Raw genomic sequence first — 26332 nt, 5'->3', positions numbered from 1 at the left:
ACGGCCCCGTGAGAAGCATGCCATGGAGGTGGGCTTGCAGCAGGTTGGGTAATAAGGTGAGAGTGTAGTCGGGTGACATTCTGCAAGGCCTTGTGTACCAGGTGAAGGAATTAAGACTTGTGTCCTGTGGGCAGTGGGGAGGGGAGATACTGACAAAGTACAGTAGGACAGTGACATTATCAACTGCTTGTTTTAGCACTGTACTTCTAGTGGGCATAGCTTAGAGACTGGAGGTAGAAGGACAAAGTAAGGAGTCTTGCAGTCATAGGGGAAAGCCAAGCATTTCTGTAATAAGACCATGGCAAGGAAATAGGAGGGATTTGGTCAAAGGGATAGTTTGGTGGTGGGAACGGAAGGATGTGGAACTTTCAATTGGACACCGGGTAACAGAGACAAATGGTTTTGATGGTGTTCCTATATTCCTCTGTGGGCAACTGGTTTGTATTCCTCATTACATGAAATGGAGAATATGGAAAGGAGAACATGCTTTAGTTGAGGCAATATATAAAATGTGGGGAATGTTAACTTCAAGGGACATTCAGCTAGAGTGTGCAGTAATGCAGGAGAGATATCAGGCCAAAACGATGGCCTCTTTATGACCATCAACCTCTTCTATAGGGTGGATGTAAGAAATACAAGGTATCAATGCCTACAAATAGGGCCATTGATGAAAGGTGGAGTATTTTACAGGTTTTTGTGTTACGCGTTGATGAAATGCATCGAGGATAGGCTCATATTTAGTTACGAATGGCATGTCCTGTTAATGGTGCGATATAATTATATCTCCTAAGAAATGAACACTTTGTAGACTTAGTGTGTACTTACCATGCCTGTGTTAAGAGATCTGAACTGGATTAATTTTCTCTCTTGGCCAAGCTACACCCCCATATTTTTTTCTTCTCCAGAAAAAGAGGCTATTAGGACCAGTTGAAAGCAATGAGATTAATGACAGAAAGAAAAATCTTAAAATCTAGTTTTCAGCTGTGAACGGAGGTTGTTTGGAAGTTCACAGCAATGGCCAGGTGAATCTACTAAGAGTTTTCTTTTTTTTTTCCTAAAGATTTTATTTATTTATTTGACAGATAGCGAGAGCAGGAACACAAGCAGGGGGAGTGGGAGAGGGAGAAGCAGGCCTCCCACTGAGCAGGGAGCCCGATGTGGGACTTGATCCCAGGATCCTGGGATCATGACCCGAGCCGAAGGCAGACGCCCAACGACTGAGCCACCCAGGCGCCCCCTACTAAGAGTTTTCTAAGGGCCAGAAGTAGAAGAGCTAATCAGAAGGCAACAGGCCAAATTCCTGGCAGATTTCATTGTCTGAAAGAGATTTTCCTATATAGATGAAAGGTAAGTACCAACCACTCTCTACTGGTTGAGCGACTATGTGAGAGAGCGAGGATTAAAAAAAAAAAAAAAGAACTGTTTGAATCCAGAGTTAATGCCAAAATCCACTAGTCTAAAATTAATCAGATTTGTTTCCATAATCTTTCCAGTCACTAATAATTGTGCTTCTCATTTTTTTTTTAGGCCTTGTATCACATATACTGTATTTAAATTTTTCTTTAAAAGCTCCTGGTAACCTTTGACATGAAGATTCGTGATTTGGAGGTAATTCATGTCTGATTTTCGTTGGGTTGCTGGACACAGTGGGAATCTATGTCCATTCTTTCCCCTTACTACAATTCTGTTTGCTGGTGGTTCAAAGTAGTTCTTTATTTTTAATCTTAAAACAATCTATTTTATAATTTTCTGACGTTAGTGAGTTGACATTGGGGTCTTTTTTTTTTTTTTTAATATTTTATTTATTTGAGAGAGAATGAGAGCGAGCGAGTACATGAGAGGGGGGAGGGTCAGAGGGAGAAGCAGGCTCCCCGCTGAGCAGGGAGCCCGATGCGGGACTCGATCCCGGGACTCCAGGATCATGACCTGAGCCGAAGGCAGTCGCTTAACCAACTGAGCCACCCAGGCACCCATTGGGGTCCTTTTTGATCAAAGATTTCCAGAAAGAAAAGCAAACTCTGTTCATGGAACATCCAATCAAAACACAGGGTATACTAGGACTGTCTCAGAATATTTCATAGAAATTGAATTCTGTGCCTTCCAGGTTAATGTGCTGTGGTCTCAAGGTGGGTTAGGAAGACCTGCTGGAGGGTTAAGGCAAGACTGGATTTAAAAAGGTGGAGTTGGGCTGGGGAGGATTAGCTTTCCATGCACTGAAGCCTAGAGAGAGGTTTCTTAACAGTGCTGCCTGGACACTGGAAGGATTTTCCCCCGCCCCCAGGCCATGTTTAATCTGTAGCTTCCCCAAAGCACCTTGTATTAATATTGAGGGGAGAGTGACTTACAAGCTGAATAAATTGTCACCAAGAGCATGGGGGTTTAGTGGTGAGTATACTAACTGCGGGGAATCCAGAAACCAAGGACAGGTCCTGGTGTGACTGCTGACTATCGAAGTCACTTGCTGTCTCTGAGCTTCCACATCCTCTAAGAATAATAGGAGCTAATACGTACTGAACACTTCTTAAATCCCAGGTACTATTAGCATTTTGTGTACATCTCATTTAATCCTCACATTCTGCTGTGGGATGGGACTGTAATCCTCTCCATTTTGCAGATGAGGAAGTCAAGGACCACAGAAGTTAAATAGTTTACCCAAGTGCATATGGTCAGTAATGACAGCTTGGATTCCAATCCTGGTAGACAGACTCCCTTACCCATAACATTACAATCCGTCCTAAAGTGAGGGGAAAGGACTAGAGGATCGTGAGGGTCCGTAGAGCCCTACCAGTGTGAGTGTGTGGGGGAGGGGAGTGGGGGGCAGGAGCAGAGATCTATTTCTAGGCTGGCAGTACACACCATTCCTTCACACCCCCGGAGAATCTTTTGGGAACATGTCTTCACTGCTAGGCTACAGGTAGCAGTGGAGGACTTGGTTTGGCTCCCGAGCCCCACAAGGATACTTAATCAGGGCCATTGCTTCCTGAGCATGTGGGTTAAGTAAGCTCTCAGTGGTAGTGGGACCTTGGAGAAATGAAGCTGCTGGAATGTTGGCCACAGAGCAAAATGGTGCAGCAAGAAGCTGCAAGCTGCAGGCTCCCAGCTAGCTGCCTTGGAAGGGACTACAGTAAATCAGGAGCAGCCATTGAAGCTGGTGCTGGATTTCAGGACCCGAAACTGGCCAGGGGCTGTGGACCCCCCAAAACCACCAGCAACAGCACCGTCAACAACAACTGGCCAGTGCAGGCTAAGAAGCAGCCTGCGCGTGGGGAAGGGGGGCCGGAGAGGCAGTCGCTGGAAGCTGTCGTGGAGGTGAGGGCATGAGAAAGGGAAGGAAGGCACAGAGGCACCAGAGGGACATGGAACAAAGGGGGAGAGGGATTCTGGGCACACTACATGCGGGCAGCGCAGGAGGAGGCGAAAGCGCCAGCTTGAACGAGAGGGAGAGAAGAAAGCGGCTAAGAGCTACCAAGAAGAGGAGGAAGTGGGAGATGCGCTGCTTCCTGTAGAAAGCACGATGACTGAAGACAAAGCTGGGTGGGGACCAGTCCCTGGGCTGCAGGCGCCGCTGCTACACACGCACAGCGCACAGCGGCGGCGCTCCGTGGCAGCTCCTACTACTGCTGGGCTGGGCTGGGCTGGGCTGGGCTGCGCTGCGCCGCGCTGCGCGGGGCTGGGCGGGCTGCGCTGGGCGGGCTGCGCTGGGCGGGCTGGGCGGGCTGCGCTGGGGCTCGCCTGCACACTTCGGCTCCCACCCAGGACACCAGCCAGTCTCTGACCCGCCGCGGGCGCCAAGGTAAAGGGGACGCTTTTCAGCTTGTTCCTTTTTCAGTAAGAAAATGACCACCGCCTGCGGTTTTCAGGGCAGATTGCTAAGGGAAGAGAGGGACTTTGCTTCAGGATTGGGGGAAAGGATTAGGATGGGTTCTTTTAGAAGGGCTTTGGAGAATGACTAAATTTGTGGCATGTTTGCCTTAAAAAAATCATCATTAGCGCCTAGCTTTGGTCATTCGTCAGGAAAGCATGCTACATGCAAGGAGCCGTTTGCATAGTTCTCTTGGAAGAAGAGCAGGCATCAGTTGAAATCAACTGGGGCTCTGAAGCTGTGGGCTCATCATCTGATCGTTGCAGTCCCCTCATTTTAAGGGTGTAAGTGGCGGAAAATGTTGGTTGCATTGTCTTTCTTACATATTTCACTGAGGTGTCTTCTGTTTTGCAGTATAATGACTGTGATTGAGCTTTTTTTTTTCTTTTTTTTGGTTAAATCCTTTTGTACTCAGAATTTGCCAACAAAGACTGGAATTGCGTATGTGAGGGGCAGTATTTACCGTTTAAAGAAAGGTGTCTTCCTCCCTCTGCTCTGTGCCGCTGTAGCCTCAGAAACAGCTACCATTTGCGGGTGGGTCTCCTTCTAAAGTTGCATCCTTTCTCAAAGGAGCGTGGCGGGTTTAACTTGTCCAGAATCAGATATGTATCGATTTGATGTTTATACGGATTTTATTCATCTGTAGGTCAAGATGCATATTAACCTCAGTGAGGGACAAAATGTGAAAGTGGAGCTGGGTTATTTCCTTACCTGTATACCCCGTAACCAGAGCCAGATAGTAAAATCAGAATGCGATTTTTGTTCTTTGATTATCTTGAGCAATGGATCCTGTTAATGAGAGTCCATGACCATGACTTGTTCAAATTTATGAATGATACGTAAAAGTCCAATAAATAGGTCCAACAGACTGAAAATGACATTGTGAGATTTCTTTGGCAGGATATATAGGAGAAAGAGTTTAAGACCCTAGTGAAGCATGATTTAAGAAATTGAGCTTTGTCTCCAACGGAAAGTGTGGGTGAGCAATAAATGGTCATTGATAAAAGGTTTTTTCTTGAATTTTTAGAATGAAAGGAGATAAATTTTCAAAGGAAAGAAAGAATTGCTTATAGTGGAGTAAAAATAGTAAAAAGGTCATATTTAGACACTCAAATTCTTAAAACATAGGTTTTTAAACACTAAATATGCCATTGAGAATGTATATGCTTCCTCCTTTATCACCATTCTCAATTATGAAGAGCTGTCAGGTCTGTTTTTTTTAATGCCATCTTTCTGAAATTGATTTGGCGTCTCAAAATTTGTGGTGTAGCAGTACATTTTCAGAGATAAGAATCTTTAGGTACTAAAGAAAAAAATGTCTACTTTTCTGACGTTACTTATTAAATTAAACTTGTACTGTGTCTAAGGGGCAAAATATTGCTGGTGTTGAAACCATGGAGTTTCCCTGTGGACTCATTGAATTTAATCAAACCTGTAGGCAAGATAAGTCATTCCATGTATTTTACAGTTGCACTTCCCATTTCCCTCCTAAAGTAAAAAATATGTAAAGATAATCTTCCACAGAGGAGATGGAGGGTAGATCTTGGATCTAGAATGTCCCTAATAGGAGTTCCATGATCAAGCTGCGGGTCATTAAATGAAGTAGAAAGTTGGGAATCTGGGCTGTATGAGGATGGGGCTCACCCCTTGGTACTTACTCATCTACAGGCTGTGGATTCACTAGATCGTGCCAACACCCTGCTTTGTTTGGGGATGTGTAGACAATCTGCGTTATTCTTCCCTGTGTGTTTCACAAACAAGTAAGAAAATAAAACCTTGGCCCTTAGGCGCAGGAGAGTCGAGGGCCCCCTGTTCTCTTTCACAAAACAGCTGAGAGCTGCCTATTTTCTGCACTGCCCAAAACATTTCCTTAATTGTTCAATTCCATCTTGAAGCACGACATTAGTGAGTAACAGCTGATCAGTAACTGTGATGGTAGAAGGTTTAGGAAAAGATAAAAAAGCTCCAGTGCTATAAAATGAGACTCCACTTGTTCTGGCCATATGGAATATTGAAAGACCTAATGTTTTTGCCCAGAGTATTCAGGGGCTTTTGAGGGAGTCGACCTACACTGAAATTTTAATCGTATGTTTTTTTTCTGCCATATGGCCAATGGCTGAGTGGAAACATGACTCCATTATTTCGTGGCCAGCCCTGGGCCTCATATGGTGGGCACATAGTGAATGTATTAGGCTGACTGACTTGTTTAGCCCACTTCAGAAGGCAGGTCTAACTTTTAAGTATAAAAGCTGTATCGTCAAAGCAGAAAGCCAGTTCAAAAAGACAACTGTGGGTAGAATAAAAGAACACTGTGGAGTGAAAAGAACGTGGGCTTCGAGAGTCAGGCAGATCTGTCTTTGAATCCTACCTCTGGTTTTTACTCTTTGCCCCGGTACGTTAATGTATAAACCTTAGTTTCTTCGTTGTAAAGAGGAGTTAATAGTACATAATCAAGGTTTTGTGTGTGTGTGTGTGTGTGTGTGTTTTGGTTTTGCTTTTGTGTGTGACTGTGAGTGCCTGGTCCGTAGTAGGTACTCAGATGTCCGTTTTCCTTCCCTGGGGGCATAAGGAAAAGTTAGCATATTCTCCACCTTTGCCACTACCCAAGGTTCCAGGAGATTGTTTTTTTTTAATTGGAGTAAAATATGTATAACATAAAATTTCCCATTTTAACTATTTTTAAATCTTCTGTGGCATGAAGTATATTGACACTGTTGTATAACTATTACTACTTATCCATCTGCAGATCTTTTTCATTTTCTCAAACTGGAACTATTCCCACAAAACAATAACTCCCCACTTCCTCCTCCCCTCCCCTAGCAACCCCCATTCGACTTTCTGTCTCCGAGTGTGACGACTCTAGGTACCTCATACACGTGGAATCCTACAGTATCTGTCTTTCTGGGCCTGGCTTCGTTCACTTACCATAATGTCTTCAGAGTTCATCCATGTTGTAGCAGGTGTCAGGATTTCCTTCTTTTTTTAGGCTGGATAATATTCCATTGTGTGTATATACCACAATTTATTCATTCATCTGTTGGACACTGGGGTTGCTTGCACATTTTAGTTATTATAAATAATGCTGCTATGATCATGGGTGTACAATTATCTGTTTGAGTCCCTGCCTTCACTCTTTTTGGGTACCCAGAATTGAATTGCCCGATCAAATTGTAATTCTATTTAATTTTTTGGGAAATGACCATACTGTTTTCCACAGTAGCTGTACCATTTTACAATCCCATAGCAGTGCACTGGAGTTCCAATTTCTCCTCATCCTCACCAACACTTGTTATTTCTTAGGGATTTTTGTTTGTTTGCTCTTGATAGTAGCCATATTATTGGGTATGAATTGGTATTTCTTTGTATTTGCGTTTGCATTTCCCTAAGCATTAGTGATGAACATCTTTTCATGGGTCTATTGGCCATTTGTATATCTTCTTTAGAGAAATGTTTGCTCAAATCCTTTGCTCATTTTTTAATTGGATTGTTTTCAAGGAGACATTTTTAAATGGTGAGATCTCCTAACATGTGTCCTAAAAATCCTGATTATAATATTTGTATTTAATCTCCTGCATATACTGGTATTATCCCCGCCCAAGTAAAATACTTCTCTCAGAAGTAACTTCTAAAATCAAAAGGAGAAAGTAAGAAAATCTGCGTAGCTCCTGATAATTGGTGATTATCAAGAACCTGATCGTGAAATCCAAACTCTTACTGTAGACAGTCACACTTGTGACCCTGCTGGTCGCATGTGGAACAGGGTACTACAAAGGAGGCACTAGGGGACTGTTGTTTCCACGTCTTTCTAGTTTCCTCTCATTAGCTGGATGAGAAAGAATGCCCAATAGTTGGCAGGGTCAGAAAAAGGGAAGAGCATCTAAAATACTAAATTATTTTCCAGCTCTTTATAATGGACAGGATTAACCTATGGAGAAGGGGCTATAGTAGTTAACAATAGATTTCTGAGAGAGGTTTCTACTAACGAAATGTGATTCTAATCTGAATTTCACTTTTGAAAATAGAGAATACTTCTGGGTTTCATTTCCTACTACACATTTCACCCCAGATTCTGAAACTGGTGAGGCAGTGTGTGGCCAAGGCTGAGGGGAGTTGGGCAGGAAGATGAAGGAGGACTCTGTTAAGAGCAATGATATCTGAGATTTATGGTGTGGGTATGGAGGTTGACCTTGAATGATTTGAAGAGCTGCTGAATGATCGTATGTGAAATTCTTGTAACGCACTATTTGTGTGTGTTGGTTGGTTGAATAATGAACCCCACTTTGTTTAATTTGCAAATCTGTTTATTCTACAGTTACTGGGAGGATCCATGACTGGCTTTACTAGATCCAGGTGGAGAAGGGAATTACAGAGCTGTGTTAAGACCTAGTCCCTGGCCTGTGACCTCATAGAATGGTACAACTGAAAATGACCCGGAGATGAGCTTGGCATGTCTCAAACTCTCCATGATGGATAATGGAAGAGGCCCAGAATTTAAGTTACTTTTCTAGAGTTACACAGATGATTAATACCTTACCCAATTCAATCTCCATTTCACCTCCCTCCATATTAGGGCAAATGGGCAGAGAAAGTGTTTACACTTTGTCACTTTTAAAATTGTAAGACTAAATTATTTTCTTTAAAAAGAAGACTATAATGTTTAAATTTAATATCCTATGTAAGTACGCAGTTTCTGTGTTCAAATTTGTTTAAATGTAATGATGCCACAGTGGAATTTGAGATTCAGATTTCCAGGTAAGAGCATTAGAGATGTATATATGTTCCCCCAAATTCTTATGTTAAAGAAACTAAGTTGTATTTAATGGGAGTCATTGTTCAGACAATCTCTAGAAGACTTCATTAAATATTAAAAAGAGGGAGCTCAATCTTCAACTCTAGTGATAACATGTTTCTTAGAAATGGTACCACTGTATGCCAAGGTTTGAGATAAGACAGGATCAGCTCTTTTATCTCTTGGCAAATATATGTAAACAGTCAAGCTCTTACTGGAGAGGCTCGGAAAAACCAGTCCCTTGACCCCTTCCTCCCTGTTCCTTTGGCCTTTCCTTGTCTCCCTGCCAGCCTGGTTGTCAGGGTCAGGCCTTCCCACAATCCTCTCCTCAGGCACCTGGCACTCAGAACTAATAAAGAGGGTCTAGAGCTGGGTTCTACTCCACCTTCACTGCAACATCAGCAGGGCCATTGCTATTCTTTGAAACCCTTTTCTTTCTTTTTTTTTTATTTCATATTTTACTGTCCCCTATGCATTTTCAATAAATCCATTAGACCCAAGTCCTACCTGTATTTATTACAGGTGACCTCACTTCTGTTTATCTGAGAAGGCATATATTATAGGCTTCCTCAACCTCATTACTTACCACCTCAAAATTTCTCTCTGTCTCCATTCATTCTCTTCCCTGGTCTTCCTAGGTCAAATTAACACAGCCTTTTGTTCAAGCCAGGAGTAAACTCTCTACTTGGACTCTCCATTCCATTTCCTTTTACTTTGTAGGGGACTATGTTCTGACAATAATTCTATCTCTTTCCTATGTATTTGGTTTCTTCTCTTTATTGGCCCTTTCCTCTTTGCCTGCAGATGTGATTAGTTCACACACATAAATTTAAAATTAAACCTGGTGCCAACAAAGCTTCCCCTTGACTTTTATAACCTCCACTAACCTATTCTCCTTCTACCTGTAGGGGAAGAAAAATAGTTTTCCCACTACCCTTCTAAGTTCTCATCTGGGAACACTAACAAAAGGCAGATTAATAAGAGAAAACCAAACAGGTTTATTAACATATATACCTCATGTATACATGGGACATACCCAGGGAAAAGAGAATAACTCTCAGTGGTGGCTTAGAATTCAGGCTGAAATACAAACTTCGGCTAAAGACAGAGAAGGAGGAGTGGAGGAGGCCAGTTTTGGGGAGGTGACCAGGAAAAGCATGGTAAATAAGAGTGAGATTTTTTATGCAGACTTAAGTTCATGCCTGTCTACTGACTAGGGTCTAGTGATTTAGTCATCCTTCCCTTTCAGGTAGGAGAGGGAGGTGCCCTTATAAATGGAGATTTCCTTTATAAATGTAAATTTCCCTTACACAAGTGGTAACTTCTAGTCTGTTTTCACAATTTCTCCTGTGTCTGCTGTTTCCCAAAATAACCTGCTCAAAATAATCCTTATGTCAAGGAGGCATATTTTGGGGTGGCACATTCTGCCACCCTTCATAGTTCTCTGGAGGCTCCCAACTTCCCCACCGACTCCCAAGTTCTCCCTAAATATGTTTGTTCTCAAGATTTGCATTTTCTGCCCCTTAATTTTTCCCTCTCCCTTTATCAAATCCTTTTCTATGATTTTGGTCATTGTCACCATGCAGGTCAGTTCCAAATCTGATCCTTCATCCTGACCACTCATCTGCTGTCTAAACTTGTACATCAAGCACCCTACAAACCGTCAACCCACTGAAAATGAAACTCACATGTCCAAATCTGTGCTACCATTGCCTTTCCCCACTCAACACCAGCTCCTACCTGATTCCCCGACTATTAACAACACCCCATTCTCTCAGTCCCTCACTTATGAAAACTCAATTTTGTTTTTTTCTCAACAAACAGTCCAAGTTGTAGCCAATCCCATAGCTTTTTGCACTGTCATTGGGAACACATCTTGACACTATCCACTCTTTTCCGTGTTGATAGCTGGTGTCTTAGTTCAGGCCCTCCTAACCTCCAGCTGGGCTGGTTTGTTTGTGTTCCTGCCTCTCCCTAGAATAACTTTTCTACTTCCCCTTCCACACTTCACCCCACAGTCCACAGTCTTACTTCTCTGAATAGCCAAATTCCATTTGTTCTGTAAATGCTTCCTCTTCCATGAAGCCTTCCTCGGTTTCTTCTCTGCCCTTCCCAGTAAGAAACAATCTTTACCTCCTCTGAAATCTTTTGTTCTTTCTTCACAGCAGTTAGCACATTGTAATGTGTATAATGGCAATCTTCATTTTTTCCCCTTCAGCCAGCTCTTTGAGGACAGTGACAACACCCAGTTCCATCTTTGTCTTCCTTAGAGCACGCAAATACAGTTCTACGGGGTTTTTTGTTTATTTGTTTTTAATTTCAGCTTTATTGTGGTATAATTGACAAGTAAAATGGTAAGACATTTAAAATGTACAATGTGATGATCTGTGTACACTGTGAAAGGATCCCCTCTATTGAGTACATTAACACATCCCTCACTTCACATATCTGTTATTTCGTGTGTGTGTGTGTGTGTGTGTGTGAACATTTAAGTTCACAAATGCAGTTTGTTTATAATTCACTTATTGAACTTTCTTTCATCACTTATTTTTTGGTGCAGATTAGGCTAGATACTCTAGGAGCTCTCTAGGAGCTCCTAAACTACAGGGGAAACAGGCAAATGCTGACATAATTACAATCCAGTTGGTCAGCATGTCCACAAGTCTTAACTGCATGTCTGAATGTGCCACGTGTCCTTCAAGAGGCCAGGGAGACTTGGATGAATAAAACAGGCCAGTTCTTTGTTTTCTTGGAACTCACATTCTAGTGTTGGGAGAGATCCAGTAAACACATAAACAAATGGCTTTTAGATCTGGCTGCACATTCAATATTACTGAGGGGTACTTTGAAAAAAATACCCAGGTTCCAACCTCAGCCCAGGCTGATTAGATCATAGCTAAGTTTGGACCCCATCAACAGAAACACATTATAATAAAAGAAAATATCAGGTAGTGAAAAGTGCTGAGATGGATGAAAATAGAAACAGGTTGAATGATGGGGATCGTGTGTATGATGGTGGTGGTGATGGGAATGTGTAGTCCCTGAAGACCTCTCTGAGGAAGTGACATTTGAATTAAGATGTGGTGAGGAGAATGCCATGTGAGGATCTGGGGAGAAAGGGTTCCCAAGCTGGTGCAGGTGCCTTCCTGACGTAAGGATGGGGTGAAGTTCTAGAGGAAATGTGTCCTTTTCACCTATTGTATAATAATCTATGAAATAGGTCTTTCCTCTCCAGAAAGCAGCTTTTCTATTAAATTAGGCAGACTCCAAATGCAGTACACTTGGCTGCTGGGCTGAGTACTTGGTCTGGGTTAAATTTTATTTAGATCAAATTGATTTACACAGTCAGGAAGACTGCTTTGTTTAATTATATTTTTCTATAGTACAATCAGCACTACAGGGCTTGTCTGAATTAAATGCCAATGTTATTGTTTAAAATAACCTTAGGAATTTGATATTGTCTTTAGATGAACAAAGTAGAGAAAGCAATGATTTCTGCCCTAAATTCTGTTTGGAGGAGCCAAGGAAAACCTCACAGAGGAGTCATTCAAACCCACAGAGTCAAGCGCTCGCTCATGGTTGAAAGAGCAAAGATCAACACCTTTCAGCAATCAAGTTGAGAACTAGCATTTGCTGGGCATGCTCTTTGTGCTGCTGTGTGTTGAATACTTTATGTACATTACTGTTTGCCATGAGTTTTAAAAAATCATCCTGTGATATGAGAAGAGAGTGTTTTTCAGTTAGGACACTTTTGGCTGCTGGTAAAGGAATACCCTACCAAAATGGCTTCAACGGTGGAATTTGCCTCAAGTCATCCTGAAGGAAAGGTAACTCCAGAGTTATTCGCCACTGGGCACTGTTCTTAGCAACCTGCGTTCTTTCCTTCCCCCTGTTCTGACATCCTCAGCAGGTTGGTGCACTCTCTGAGGCTGCTCCCCTGCCCATGCTGAGATGGCTGCTTTCAGACTAGCAGCCGGATTTCAATATCTAGAGGCACAGCGAAGGGACTCATTTCTTTTCATGTACCTCTTATTAGTGTGACGGAAAAGCTGTCTCCAGCTGAATTCCCCCCACAGTTCACATGCCTTATCTGTAGAGACAAGGCAGATGGAACTGCTGTGATTGGCTCAGGTGAGAGTTTCCTCCTAAGGCCGTGGAGCAGCCCTGCCTCTCCGAAGAACACAGTCACCAGAGAAAAGGTCTGGTTCTGTTAGCAAAGAAGAAGGAGGTAATGATTATCAGGTAGCCAGCCAATGGAGTCTGACACCATTATTATTCCCAGTTTATAAGTGAAGATACCAAGGCTCAAAAAGGTTAAATAACATCGAGATCACACAACTTGGAGTTGAACAGTGTTTCCATGCATTTCCCTTTGAAAAACACACAATACAGGGCGCCTGGGTGGCTCAGTTGGTTAAGCGACTGCCTTCGGCTCAGGTCATGATCCTGGAGTCCCGGGATCGAGTCCCGCATCGGGCTCCCTGCTCAGCAGGGAGTCTGCTTCTCCCTCTGACCCTCCTCCCTCTCATGCTCTCTGTCTCTCATTCTCTCTGTCTCAAATAAATAAATAAAATAAAATAAAATAAAAAGAAAAACACACAATACAAACAAAGAGCTTGTTTTTGTTAATGGTGGTGATCTAGGTAGACTGGAGAAAGAATTCTGAAAGAAAATACAAAATGGCTAATGCGAGACTTAGTAAAGAATAACCTTCTAAACCTATAATCCCAGAAGAAAATACATCAGGTCCTATAAAGCAATAAGAATGTCATTTAATTTAGACAGCATTTAATTTAGTCTTGCATTATCTCCATTGTAAAAACAAACATATATATATATATAAATTGAGTTTTCCTGACTGATCAGTTAAGTCAATTTGATGTAAATAAAATCCACTCTGGGCCAAGACAGGAGCTAGAGAGGCCGAGGGCTCTGTGTATGGCGTCTGTCAGACTCAAATGAAAGCTTGTTTTCTCTAGAGAGGTATTTTGTTGATTACAGCACCTGTGAGAGAAGAATGACTAATCTCTGGAATTGCTGATTATGAGTTACTTCGAAAATTGGTTTTCACTTTCCAACTCTGGAGGCAACCTGCACTTCCATTACTGTTGCCTTTTCTTCATGGTTCCTACTTTCCACAGTGGTGGTGGTGTATTTCAGAGGTTCTATATGTGAGGCGGCCCTCGTGGAAAGGGGAGATTTCAAAGTGGAATTGCTGATATTACAGTGTTTTGACCGCTTGTCTCGAGGTGTGCTTTCTTTGCATCCTCATCAGAGCAGACTAAGGATTAATAGTAGGAGTACATTTTCTGTAATAGATGATAGAGTGCTTCCTACTCATATTTGCATTTTTAAACAGGAAAGTGAAGTTGATTTCTAGGCTTTGCCAACAGAGCTCTGCTTAAGAAGGGTATTTATCTGATCTGTACAGAAATGAGAAAAATTGTGAAAAAATTTTAACAGGAAAAAAAAATCTGTCATTGGGCGCCTGGGTGGCTCAGTTGGTTAAGCAACTGCCTTCGGCTCAGGTCATGATCCTGGAGTCCCGGGATCGAGTCCCACGTCGGGCTCCCTGCTTGGCGAGGAGCCTGCTTCTCCCTCTGACCCTGCCCCCTCTCATGTACTCTCTCTCATTCTCGCTCTCTCAAATGAATAAATAAATCTTTAAAAAAAAAAAAAATCTGTCATTTTAGAGTCTTTTTGGAGAACTGAGCTGATCCTTTGCCATTTTTTAAAAATCTCATAAATGTTAGCTGTGTTTAGGGAACATTGCTGTGGAGGGACATTAATTTCACTAAGAGAAAGAAAAAAAAACCTTGCTATTGAACAACCCCTAGATTTTCTTTTAATTAAAATAATACAAAAGTTAAGTAAGAAAAGGTGAAAATTTCTAGGTTAAAAAAATTGTTTTTTACTGTAAGTCTTAATCCTCAAATACTGTAGTGTAAAAAATAATTTTCTAAGGCTTACTACACAGGCAAGTATAGTAGTTAAAGAACACCAGTTTGGAATCAGAATCTCTTGAGCAAGTTACTTTCTATGCCCCAGTTTCATCATCTATGAGATGGGAAATAATAATGACAATACCTACCTCACAAACTTGTCAGGAGAAAATTATATAATGTATTAAAATGTTTATTTAGCCTAGTGCATAACAAATAGTAACTATTTAGAAGTCTCGCTATTCAATTATTATTGTTGCCATAAAGCTGGAGTAGAGCATGTTTTATTCTATCCATGGGATTCTTACCAAATTCTAGCAGAAGTGATTGTTACGGCCCAACATTAGTCACAGGTACAAAGAACTTGGAGGAAGGAATCACCCAAGGAGGACTATTTCTCTGGGGTGGCCAGATGTCACTGTTTTGACTTAAGTGTCCCTTGCACTATTTGTCCAGTAATTTATGCGCTCAGTCATAAATATTTCCAGTTTTCCTTCTGAACTCATGATAGGCTTACTTTACACTTCTCTGTCCACTTTAGGTAAGTGTAGCCACATCTCTTGTATTAGCCAGTGAAATGAGAGTAGAAGTGCTTTTTACCACTTCCAGGAAGAAGCTTCTTAAGAACCAGGATGGCAGTGCAGTTCTTGGCAATTGGCAGTGGCAAAAGCACAGAAATGGAGGCTGCACTCTTGAGCCTGGGTCTTGGAGTAAAGACAACATAGGGATGGGTCTAGCCACTGACCTGCGATGGACATGTAGTGGGAGTGGGAGTAAGTTTTGCTGTCCTACACCAAGATTTTGGGGTTGTTCGTTACCACACAGCATATCCTAGCCTATCCTGACAGATTCATGCTGGTTATCCCTTCAAACTCTAGAGGAGAAGTATATTATTGGTAATAGTACATAAAATATGTACCTATTGGGAGACAGTAATTTCTAATGACTATTTTGTGTATGTGTGTGTGTTATATGTAAACATCAGGAGATAGAGTTTTAAGTTAAATAGATTTATAAGTTTCCATTTCCATTTCTTTTAAAGGTTTATATCCAATTCATATGGAGGAAAACTGACATAGCAAAATAACCAGCCTTTTTTTTTTTTTTTTTTTAGAGAGTCAACCATTTTGCCTAAATTAGGACTCTGAATTCTAGGCTCAATACTTTCATTGGAAAATGGTCCCTCCCATTGAGAGCTTACTCAGAATGGTGCCTTGTGAAGCAAAGAATCTAAGATAAGATGATAAATTAAGCCACACCCATGGCCTTTGTCTCCAGTAAGAAAATGGTCTTCCCTAAGCCCTATGGCACTGTTCCAGTTATAAACAATGACACTACATAGAGGATCTTAAGTAATATGTATTGAATAAATGAAGCAGTCCACAGTTTTTCCAAATGTCTGGACTCTTTCATGTTTGCATTTTAAAGATTTATTTATTAGAGAGCACGTGTGCATGCGTGCCTGCAGGGGGGAGGGGTAGAGGGATAGGGAGAAAGAATCCCAGGCCGACTGCGCTGAGCAGGAGCCTGACCTGTGGCTCCAGCTTGCAACCCATGAGTTCATGACCTGAGCCGAAAGCAAGAGTGGGATGCTCAACTGACTGCACCAACCGGGCGCCCCTATGTTTGCATTTTAAAATGTCTTTATTTTGGACATTGGTTTAAAAACATCTTGGTACTAAAACTTATATTTATTCTTTCATAACACTTTACATGTGACTGACCGTGTACTCACAGATTTAGGCTATTTTATTTGATATTTTTTACTGCTGATTTTATTTCACTTGATTGTTTCATTTGGGTCTCTAAAACTACATTATGAAATACCTTGATTATTTAAATTAGGGAGAGATTAATTATCTCCAGTGTACAAACTCAAATTAATTTCATTATTAACCCAAGTTTTAAATTGATTAATCTTGGAGCGGTTAAGGAACCAAGTGGGGTTTTTTTCATCCTTAAGGAAAAGGGCATATTTGATTTGATGAATCTCTCTCCATCACAGCAGTTATGCTAATAGGAGCAAGAAATTTGCAAGAAAACTTTGAATAGCTTTTATAAACCACCCAGAAGCCGGTGTGTCTGGGGCTTCTGGGAGAACAATCTGTGAGTCATTTTAAAAAACAAACACACTCATAATCACAGTGCATGTTGTTACCATGGTAATTAGGCCTGTCGAGTTGGCTTGCTTATGTTCCTGTCAAGAGAAGAGGGGGAGAAAAACCGAGAATTCAGAGCTTGGACTATCAGCTTCTATTTGCCTATTTCAAGAGAGAGTTTAGGGGGTTCTTGAAAACGTACTGGCATAGTCATCCTAAGAGGGAAGTGAGGAAACTCTGGCATCCTCCCTTTGTTATTGAATATAAGTTAGCCATATTAGTGTCGGGTGTTGTGATTCACAGGAGAGAAAAGGACCATTTGGCATTCTCTCGGGGAGAAGGAGGGGAAATAGGTCCTTTATCTGATGTATAATTACATGGAAGTCTCTAGGGTCTACCTGGGGAAGTGTCTTGTGTGCAGGTGCACAGCGCTTTAATGATCTTCTAAAAGGCACCAGATACCACTGGCAAAATGTTATTGCAGATTAAGGGATCTGCATTATAAAGTGCATTATTCTAATATGGGTAGAGACTGGTTTCAGTGAGGCCATTGTTTCAGAGCTGATCCCCAAGTAGATGAGATATCTTTTCTCTATTTTATGGAGTAGATATGACTCTTTTATCTTGGACAGTCATCTTATAATACAGACCATGGGCAACAGAGATTAGGGAGGTTATGTGAGCTCTTATAAATCTGTCGCCATTCCAGAGGAAAGTAAAATCAAAATATGATGTTTGTTTGATGGACACGGTCAACAGAGTTATTGGGCCAGTGGTTACAGTAGGAGTGAGTCATTATGATTCTATCTGAGGAACAAACAACACCCTTAAATTAAAGGTATGAGTTAGTGCATATAAAGCTGTTTTTTTAAGACTGTTTCTAAGTTTACTTTAAGAGGTCTAGAGATCTCGGAGTCTGAACGGTATCCTCTTAACTGGAGAATTATAATATGTTGACCAGAGTTTTATTTTATTTTTTTAGAGTATTCCTCAAGCAGATATTAAAGCAGATTTTATTTAAAGCTAAAGAACTTTTCTGTATTAAAACTATTTTTCAGAATGCTTGAAATAAAGTGCCGTGAAGTGTGATGAAAAGGTCATACAGGGGCGCCTGGGTGGCTCAGTCGTTAAGCGTCTGCCTTCGGCTCAGGTCATGATCTCAGGGTCCTGGGATCGAGCCCTGCATTGGGCTCCCTGCTCCGCGGGAAGCCTGCTTCTCTCTCTCCCATTCCCCCTGCTTGTGTTCCCTCTCTCGCTGTGTCTCTCTCTGTCAAATAAATAAATAAAATCTTTAAAAAAAAAAAAAAGGGTCATACAAACTCAGGGAGTTGGTGTGTGATTTATGCCCTTGAGAAGATATAATAACTACTTCTTGAAACTGTAGATTTCATTTTTTCTCTCATATATGAACAGAAGGCACATGTTGCTTGAGCTCTATTCTGTGCTATCTTAATTTTCTTAAAATTACTAAACCATGCTTAAATTTTTTTTTTTTTCTGGTAAAGTAATTCATGGTGATTATTGAAAATTTGGGGAAAAAAATGTGAAGAAATGACCCCTTCTATTAATTAGGTTGTTGGTTGAACCGCATGTAACAGAGGCTTGATTTCACAGTGGGGCGATAGAAGTTCTTTCTCTTTCACATAATAACCCAGAAGTGGGTGGTCCAGGGGTGAAAAGGTAGCCCTGCTCCACAAGATCATCGAGAGACCTAGGCTTTTTCTATCACGTTCGTCCATCACTCAAGCCTGTTTCTCTTGCTTTTGATCTAAAGTAGCTTGCCCTAAGAATCCCACTTATGACCAGCAGGAAGGGAGAATGTTGGAAAGGAGAGGGCATGTGTATTTTTCCTCATCATTTAAGGTTTTTATATGCATCATTTCAAAGTTCCATCATGTAGAGTTTTTGTTTACTTAATAAATTATATTACTGATATTTAGGCTATTTCTAACACCTTGGCGATAATTCTTTGTCTACATTTTGGATTTTTTTTTTTTAATAAAGTCAAGGAGTGTTATCACTAAGACAATGGTTGAGAACATATTTGAGGATCTTGATGAGTAATGCCAAACTATTTCCCTGAGAGGCTGTTAGCACCAGTAATGTGCTAGAGTGCTAGGCACCGAGCACCCTCAGACGGGCTTCTTCTGCAAGTCCCACTAATCATTGTTATCCCTAGGGTTCATTCTGTGAAAACAGGTTGTGTTTGGCCCTTGGCTTTTTTTTATTATTATTATTTCTTTGCTGTCATTAATCATGAGATAATGCTTTCCTAATAACTTTGGCTCATTTAAAAGCATATGATCCCTTCTAGTCATCTGGGAATATAATTGGTTGGGCTGAGGCTCTAGCACACCCACCAGTCTGAAGTGTCTTTATAGACACAGATGTTCATTCGGTCCTAGGACCCACTGTGAACTTGACATCCTCTGAAGTCCCTGTGGCCAGGGGTGTCAGTGTCTCTGCTGTTAACAGCCCACAGAAACATTAGATACTAAAGATGCTTTTATCATTCCTAAATTGTCCAAATCTACCCTCTGTAAGGGCTAGATACACACAAGCGGAAATCCAGCTCTGTTCGTAACTCCTGGAGCAAGAATGTGTTCTGCCTCTGCCCCTTTGGTCCTGTTGGGAGCAAACCGGGTTAGGTCAGGAGGGAAAAAACTTCTTCCTAGTCATCTCATTTAATCATTTCTGTCACCAAGAACTCTGCTTCCCTTAGGTTCCCAAGCCCACTTTATGTTTCATGTTTTCTTGAAGGCCAGGGAAGTTCACAAAGAGATTGTTATTTTCACATCTGCTTCTTAAAAGAAAAAGTGTTAACAGAATGTTTGTTCTTGGCTCAGAAATGTAAACCTGTGAGACCCTCCGCGCTTAGGGCTCTTCAGCCATTACCACCAAACCCTATTTACAGAAACACTCATTTGCTTAATTCAGCTCTTATGTATCATGTTATTTTTCCTTTTTATAAACAACAACAACAACAACAACATTCATTTTCCTCTCTGCTTTCTCAACAGCCCAGATCTGCCAGTGAGCCTCAGGCTTTGGGAACTGAAGAGGTAAGAATTAAGGAATATTTTCTCCTCCCAGGAGCTTCTTGAATCTAACCAGAACTTGAAGCAGAAAAGATGATCTTAACTGATCCTGTAGACGAATGCATTTAACATGTGATGTTTATCCATAAGAAATATGCATAGAGGCTTTAGCAAAATTAACAGGACTTCAGGATTTAAGAAAAAAGCAGTTATCCTTGAAGATAAAGTCTGATTTCTCACCCAGATTTTCCCATTTCCTTCTAAAAACCTGAGCTGGAGAGCCTTGAGGTCACAGCCTGACAATGTATTCCTCTGGCACCATACAGGATTAATCGGTTGCAGCTATTGCAGAAATACCCTGTGCAAGACAGACATCATTGTAGATTAGATCAGAGAAGGGTAAGCCCTGTTCTTAACAGATTGGTTATAGACACTGTAAGGGCTTTCCCAGCAGCAACAAACAATAATAACAAAAGGTCAATCTAATGCTGTAGGGGTTTCTTCTTAAAGAAGCTAACTTGGCTTTTGAAAGTAGCTAAAGCCATTTGAATCTGGTTGTAAACTTGCAAGGTCATCATATTGCTGAGACAGGTGATAATGTGTTTGCTCTCCCCGATCTACAGTCAGCAACGTGGATTTTTTCCCCCCTATTTTAAAATTTAACCTCATTAGGAAAAATTTCAAGCTTTTTCCAAAATAGAGTTATATAATAGACTTCCATATCCCCATCACTCGATTTCCACAACTATCAACTCATGGCCAATATTTTTCATTTATTCCACCACCTATTTCTCTTCTTTCCCCATTGGATTATATGTCAGTGATTTGAATTTGGTTGTTGGATTTTTAATTGTTTATTTACATAACTATTTAGTGGTTATAGAAAAGTGCTAATAAAAAATACTACCTACCTATAACCTGATTTAGTTTACTGGAGCTAGTCTTTCGTCCATGTATTTATTCAGCAAATATTTAGTATTTGCTAGTATTAGAAACTTAGAATCTCTGGTATAGAGGGGCGCCTGTGTGGCTTTGTCGGTTGAGTGTCCAACTCTTGGTGTCTGCTCAGGTTATGGTCTCATGGGTTGAGAGATCGAGCCCTGCGTCAGGCTCTGCACTTAGTGCGGGGAGTCTGCTTGAAGATTCTCTCCGTTTGCCCCTCCCCCATTCTCTGTCTCTCTCAAGTAAATAAAGAAATTTAAAAAAAGAATCTCTGGTCTAGAGCTTTAAGAAGAAAGGCCTATGTGAGTATGCTTTTAAGACCATATATAGCTACCTCATATTGAGGTTCTTTTGGATTTAAGTACTTAACATCTTACAACTGAGTACAGAGCCATCCCTGCATTCTACCAAATACAGTAGTCCCCCCTTATTTGTGGGGGATATGTTCCAAGACTCCCAGTGGATGCCTGAAACTGCACTAGTACTGAACCCTATGTATATTGTGCTTTTACATATATATATACATATATATACACACACACACAGAGATAGATATTTATACACATACATACACATATGATAAAGTTTAATTATAAATTAGGCACAGTAAAAGATGAACAACAATAGAACATTTATAACAATATACTGTAAAAAAAAGTTATGTGACTATGGTCTTTCTCTCAAAATACCTTATTGTACTGTACTCACCCTTCTTGTGATGACACGTGATGATAAAATGCCTACATGTGAGAGGAAAGGAGGTGAATGACAGGCATTGTGATGAAGCATTAGGCAGAGGATCACCTGTTTCCTCACAGTTGACCAAGGGCCACTGAAACTGCCGAAAGCAAAACCATGGATAAGTGGGGACTACTCTATTGCTCATAATGAAGACTGTCTTAGAAGTATTTGATATTCTGTGTCTGATGTTTATGTTGATTTCTTTCATGCTAATGAGTGGACTTAAATGTTTCAAATCAATCCAGGCAGAGTTTCTCAGTGGGAGTTGCTGGCAGGTTGGATGGGACAATTCTTCATTGTACTCTTTGGTATTCCTGTTCTTGGCTCACAAAAGGCCAGTGGCATCTTCCAGTCATTGTGATATCCAGAGCACCCTAAGTAGACATTGAGAACTACTGTGTCTTTGCGCACAATTTTAGAGGGCTTGTCATTTTCCATTCTCAAAAGCATTTTTGCTTCATGCAAAATTACTGATTTCAGTTATGCTCAGTGGTTCCTTATATCAGTGGTCATGTGCTAACAAACTGAAGAAAGAAACGAAACTAAGTAGACATGTAAAGAAAAATGGCGTTTTGCGCTACTAGAGGGATTTTGAGCAAATTTTCTCCAGTACCAAATATGTTTTTTTTTAAGTCTATGTAGAGAAGCAAATTAAACACTGGGTAAGAAATGGTCAAATATTAGGGTTTGGAGCAAAATACTACGAAAGCATCAGGCAAACTGAAAAGCAGCAGTGTCAGTGAAGGATATATTCCTTTCCTGTTTGCTGCCGTAACAAATTATCACAAACTTAGTGGCTCAAAGCAATAAAAATTACAGTTCTGCAGGTTTGGTTCTGTGGGGATTTCACTGGGCTAAAAGCAAAGTATCAACAGAGCTGCCTTTCCTTCTGGAGGCCCTAGGAGAGAATTCTAGAGTCTACCTTTCTCTATCTTCAAAGCCAACAGCATTGCATCTTTGTATGTCTTCTACTCTATCTACATCTCTTAACTCTGAAATCTTCTTTGATTTTAAGGCCCCACGTGGTAAGATTTGGCCCACCTGAATAATCCAGGATACTCTCCCCATCTGAAAGTCCTTAACTCAATGTCCCTTTTCCCTTGTAAAGGTTATATATTCACCGGCTCCAGAGATTAGGACAGGGACTTATTTGGGGGCTATTATTCTGTCTGCTACAAAGTGAAAGAGATTAGTTATTCAGAAAAGCAGAAAGACCTCAGGTAGCAGAGGTGGGAGTATCTAACATTTCATCATGTAGGGTTGAGCAGGGTTAGGGTTTCCAGATTGCTGAAGCAAGTTCTTCTTTTTTTTTTTTTAATGTTTTATTTATTTATTCATGATAGTCAGAGAGAGAGAGAGAGAGAGGCAGAGGCAGAGGGAGAAGCAGGCTCCCCACTGAGCAGGGAGCCCGATGCGGGGCTTGATCCCAGGACCCTGGGATCATGACCTGAGCTGAAGGCAGATGCTTAACCATCTGAGCCACTCAGGCGCCCCTGCTGAAGCAAGTTCTTGTCTGGACTCTCCAAATCCTGTTTTGTAGATATAGCCCCTGAAGTCTTTTGCTTTTCTTGGAGTATTTGGCATTGGATCCGGTGGGCAGGTTGAAGTCCCACAGCTCCTTTCTTGGCCAGACATTTTGGTACTATGGGTGTGGCCTCTAGAGAGCATGCTGCTTTTGGAGTTTCTCTAACTCTGGGGTGTTTGCCCATAACGTACAGGTTCCAAGGTCTTTGAATAGTACCAAAGAAATTGAAGATTTTTATTTATTTTTATTTTTTTTAAAGATTTTATTTATTTATTTGACAGAGGGAGAGACAGCGAGAGAGGGAACACAAGCAGGGGGAGTGGGAGAGGGAGAAGCAGGCTTCCCACTGAGCAGGGAGCCCGATGCGGGGCTCCATCCCAGGACCCTGGGACCATGACCTGAGCCGAAGGCAGACGCTTAACGACTGAGCCACCCAGGTGCCCCGAAATTGAAGATTTTTATTTTATGCTCTTATTTCTGCCTGTCATATTATGTTATATTTATTAGGCTCTAAAATATGGAAATTGGAGGAAAAAATAACATAATATTTTAGAACCTCACTCTAATGGTATTTATTATAGCTAATTTCAAAGGATGGTTTAATTTCCATCATATACCAGGTACGTCATCCCCACAAAGTAAGAAACCATTTCTTGCCTCATGAGTGAAATAGACCACTGGGTTGTTTTTTTTTTTTTGAAAATCATCTCTGGAGTAGAATGAGCTGGAAATTTTCGTTGGAGATTTTAATTTTTTTCAGCTATTTTTTTAGCAAGTCTCCTCTCTATGCACCTCTAGACATTCCAACAATGCAGATCCGAAGACCAAACCTAGGACTAGCAATAGGGTAAAAAACCATCCTGATTTGTCCAAGACTGGGGGTTTCCTGGGACACAGGACTTTTGGTGCTAAAACTGGGCCAGTCCTGGGCAAATCGGGATGGGTGGCCACCCCCACCAGATGTCTAACAAATGGCTGCAGTGGAAAGTAGCTGTCATGTCCATGAATTGTTAAAATAGAAAATTTTTTTTGAAGATTTTGGTTTTGGGGTGCCTGCCTGGCTCAGTCAGAAGAGCATGCTACTCTTGATCTCAGTGTTGTGAGTTTGAGCCCCACCTTAGGTGTAGAGTTACTTTAAAAAAATTAAAATAAGTAAGTAAATAAAGATTTTAAAGTAATCTATACACACATTGTGGGGCTCGAACTTACAATCCTGAGATCAAGAGTAACTCACTCCACTGACTGAGCCAGCCAGGTGCCCCAAAATAGAAATTTTGATTGAACTAGGTAATGACAACAACCCCCAGGATTTGGGTTGAAGACAGCAGTGACTCCAACTCTTGGAAAATCTGTATCCACATATACATGTTTGCCCAAACCAACTTAAAAAAAAAAACAAAAAACCCAAAAAAACCCAAACCCTCAGATTCAGCACTAAGAAGAACCTGACATTTAGGAAGTGTTACATTTCATGCCCTACCCTTTCAGTTCTCCGCACCCTCCTACAGGATGCCTTCCATGAACACATCTTTAATAACTTTGTCACTGAAGTGACCACAGTACCTCACTGCATCTTTTTCAGCATGTCAGCATGTATGGAAATTATAAAACCCGTTTGCCAAAACAGCACAGGACTCTCTTAGTTTGAATCCTGTCTTTTTGTACGACAAAATTGACCTTTCCCCACCTAAGAGGCAGCATAGACTGTCCCAAAAGAGATAAGTATTAGGAAGATGATCTTGAAAGCCTGAGGGGAAGGGATTGGAGTGGATCCTGTCTTGGTGTCTTATTCAGCTCAAGAACTTGGTGCTTCCTGAACCTCCAGCTGTAGAGAGTGAGCTACTTGCCCAGATCTAAGTAGCTGGGTCTGGGTAAAGACTCTTGCTCAGTCCTTCCTCCCTGCTTCCATCATACATTGCCTTGTGTTAGCCTCAGCAAGCCAGACCAGGAAAACTGGAATACTGAAGGTCCTAGGGTCTCATTTTTTACATTTCTGTGACCTTTATTTGGATATTTTTGTTCTTTAAGCCACTGGGACAAAGAGGACTGCAAGAACAGTAAATTAGCTTCCCCAGAACAGACTTTTGACTTTCAACACTTTTTTTTTTGGAATGTATTTTAGTGTTCCCTATCTTCCAAACTGCCCTAGTTGGTGGGTACAAGGAATTCTTCTTCAATAACTAGTCCCCAACCCCCCACTTTTTTTTTTTTTTTTTCCAAAATAGTTTGAGCACTCTTAGTCATGGAGGGTAGGGTCTGGTTTTCTGACAAGAATAGGTCTTGGATAGAACTGTGACTTATTTTGATAGCTTCTTCAATCCCTTTTTTGGGTTCTTTCCTTCTAGGACAACCAATCCTGATTTCATTTTGTTAGGACTAGCATCATTTCAGCTTTAGACCTCTGCTATTTTTTTGTGAATCAAACAAGTTCCAGAAGAAATGAAAGCATACCAAATCATTATGCTGTCATTTAAACCCAGAGTCTTTTATTCTTTGCCAGAGAGAAATTAGAGAGTAAATGTAAATAAGAGGTCCAAATGACTATTCTGGGTACAGGGTTCGTTTGAGGGTAATAGAAATGCCTTGGAACTAGAGAGAAGTGATGGCCGTACAACACTGTGGATGTACTAAGTGCTGTTGAATTGTACACTTTAAAATGGTTAATGATTAATTTTCTGTTACGTGAATTTTACCTAAAACAAAACAAAACTGATTGGATTTCAAGTGGAAAAAGAAAAAAACTGCTTCTCCCTCTCTTTAAATTCTGTAAGAAGTCTTAGCCATTATAATGCACTCATGTTAAGTTTCTAGACCAAAATTGTTGCTCTATCCTGTCCCATTACTCAGAGAAGATATTTAGATATAAAAGTGTGTGCAAGGCAGAACTGATGAGGAAACACTCCAGGGGCTGAAGGAGGGACATCTGAGAGTTAAGACACTAGTTGTTTATTAAGATGTATAGGTTTTGTTACTAGATTATAGACTGGCCTATACTTGGCAAAGCTGATTACAATAGAAATTTATTTTTTAAGTTGAACCATTTAAAACCCTGGACAATCTTCTGTCTTTCATGGGATAGACGTTGTATCAGCTAGGTTGGACAGTTTTTTAATATCCTGTAGTTGCAGACTGCAATTGGATATGATAAAATGGAAAGAGTCCAGATGTGATAACTTTAATGAAATGTGAGCAAGGTAACAAATTTCAGATACCGAAATGCCTTTTATTAAAATATCTCCCTTGACATCCCCAGGGGCTGTCATGTGATCAAAATTTGATGGGGACTTTTTTTAAGGGATGCTTACATAAGGGTTCACACAATCCTTGGTTTAATTATGAAGCTCTAAGGTTTTTTAATTCCTTCTAGATTTAGAGGCAACCATTTTGACCTTTC

At 40.9% G+C, this 26332-nt stretch overlaps 1 protein-coding gene across 2 annotated transcripts in view; it reads left to right on the top strand.

The window, feature by feature from the left end:
- The first annotated feature begins 3688 nt into the window (after positions 1-3688).
- The window catches only part of GNG2 (G protein subunit gamma 2), a 120480-nt gene continuing 97836 nt past the window's right edge, over positions 3689-26332 (top strand). The window contains exons 1-2 of one of the 2 annotated variants that reach the window (XM_034993155.1): positions 3689-3793; positions 19713-19754. The gene's annotated coding sequence lies outside the window, so the exon portion shown is untranslated. Of the gene's footprint in view, positions 3794-11124; positions 12479-19712; positions 19755-26332 lie in introns of those variants that run through there. The other variant, XM_034993157.1, reaches the window with a different exon arrangement.

Source organism: Mirounga leonina, unplaced genomic scaffold (genome assembly GCF_011800145.1).
Source record: "Mirounga leonina isolate KUSES-001 unplaced genomic scaffold, KU_Mleo_1.0 Mir_82, whole genome shotgun sequence".
Taxonomy (NCBI): Eukaryota; Metazoa; Chordata; class Mammalia; order Carnivora; family Phocidae; genus Mirounga; species Mirounga leonina.
The sequence above is the reverse complement of the archived record's forward strand: the minus strand, read 5'-3'. Positions and strand labels throughout refer to the sequence as shown.